Raw genomic sequence first — 2250 nt, 5'->3', positions numbered from 1 at the left:
TAAGGTGCGTTAGTGGTAGACAGAATAGTTGAGATAGAGGGTGGAAGAGGGAAGGATGAACAAGACTTACAAAACTTACAAAAACTCCTGTCTGTTTAGCTATCTGAAATGCAACCATGAGCTCTATAGTCTTTAGGGTTGTTTGAGTGTTGCTCATTGAGTTCTTTAAGAATTGCCAAAAACCAGCCAGGTGCGGTGGCTCATGCCTGTAATTCCAGCACTTTGGGAGGCCAAGGCAGGAGGATTAGTTGAGGTCAGGGGTTTGAGACCAGCCCGGCCAACATGGTGAAACCCAGTCTCTACTAAAAATACAAAAATTAGCCAATGTGGTGTCACACAGGTACTTGAGTAGTCCCAGGTACTTGAGAGGCTGAGGCAGGAGAATTGCTTGAACCCAGGAGGCAGAGGTTGTAGTGAGCTGAGATCATGCCACTGCATTCCAGCCTGGGCAACAGAGGAAGACTCCGTCTCAAGAAACAAACAAACAAACAAACAAACAACCCTCCCCCCCTAAAAAAAAACCCTTTGTTAGCCTCTGTCTTGCATTTCCTGTTTGCCTATTTTACTTGTGAATTCTCCATGGTGGAATAGTTTCACCGCAGCAGAATGTCTTACCAGTGCCCGTAATGCCACCTTAGGAGGCTTGGAATTGCAGTGCTCCTCAGACCACTTGCCAGCTGCTTAGCTATGTTGCTGGAGCTCTTTTAGGCCATCTCTTCACATCACTGATTTTTTTTTTCTTTTTCACTAATAGTTATAACTAGATTACCAGGAGCCAGTGTCCCAGGATCCTCATATATCAACGGATTAATACCTTCCCTATTTCTCTTATGACCCAATACTTATCACTGAATTCCCGTACTGGCCCTCATTGATTGGCTGCCTAGCTCTCTGCTCCATCATCAGGACAGAACTCCAACACTATGGTTTTCAACCTTCCACAGAGGGAGGGGGAACTTTGGTTTCCAGTTCTCCCTATTTTCTGATTGGGTGTTGGGGTGAGATCCATACTCCATAACTTGAAATGTTTCAGACTTTTGAGTGGTCCCTCCGTTTGTGGATTCCTGATCACTGTGTTTGACTAATGAGATCTGACACTCAGTACTGACGGCTTCTGGAATTAAAAATGTGAGGCAGTGTCCACCTAGGCACTAGCTTGGACAACCCAACTCTCTTTTGCCTGTGTCTGTATTTAAATTGGTTTTTCCTAATTCCTATTTTGATGTCGCCAACTCAGAGGTTGCAGTCCAGGGCCACCTGGATTATGACCAATGTGAAATCTTATGAGAACCCCGTGGCAATTCCTGTGAGAATGAAATGGAAACAGAATAGATAACTTTGGAGAAAGAGACCATCAAAGCATGTCTGAGAACATCTTGGTTTGTGTCATTGGTCTCCAGGGCCAGTCCTAGTGACAACATTGTTCAGAACAGGGCAATTTGTATATACAGCATCTCTCCATCTTTCATTTTCAAAAGGATTTATTTTTATCCCCAAAATATCTTCCAGTTTACTTGTCCTAAGGAACCTTGCTTCTTTGGCAGTTTTCCGCTGGCCACATTAGTTGGAAACCTCTGAGCACCTCTGCTTTGCTGCCAATCCCTATCTGACTGACAGCATCTAAGAGATGACCTCCTCTGGAAATAAGCAGGAAAATTTCTGAGGAATAACTAAAAAGTCTTGTAGAAAACAAAGCCTTCTTCCAACCACTTACAGTTTTCCTCTAAGTGCTCAGCAAAGAGAAACAGCTCATGGAAATCTTTCTCCTTGTGTTTGCCCTTCGAGGGCCAGCAACCCTTTTTCTCTTCATTATATAGGACTGTTTGGGTGGAACAGTAACTTAGAGATGTCATCATTTCATGGAAGGGTCTTGTCTTTAATATGCAGAGTAGATGAAAGCCTGTAGAAATGTGAGCACAGTGTAAAAGGATTTTACACTGCAGTGTGAATAATGACAATGTTTTTAATTGAGAAGAGCATTGCTGTGTATGAGCCAAGAGACTCCTTCTGCAGCTGTTGGGAACCATTTCCTCCAGGACTCATCCCACTAGTCTGTCATCAGGTGAGAGTGTCTCTTGGGCTGCCTGCCAGTTCTTGGATGGCTGAAACACTTGCCTGGGCTCTGGCTGCTCACCTCACAGTGCTCTGTGAACAGAGTTGCCCAGAGTGACTCACACAGAAAACTGTTACCTCATTTTGTTGAATTCCATTGTGTGGGCTGAAGGTTGAATTTGGCTGGGAGAGAGGAAA

Source organism: Macaca thibetana, chromosome 14 (assembly GCF_024542745.1).
Source record: "Macaca thibetana thibetana isolate TM-01 chromosome 14, ASM2454274v1, whole genome shotgun sequence".
Taxonomy (NCBI): Eukaryota; Metazoa; Chordata; class Mammalia; order Primates; family Cercopithecidae; genus Macaca; species Macaca thibetana.
The sequence above is the reverse complement of the archived record's forward strand: the minus strand, read 5'-3'. Positions refer to the sequence as shown.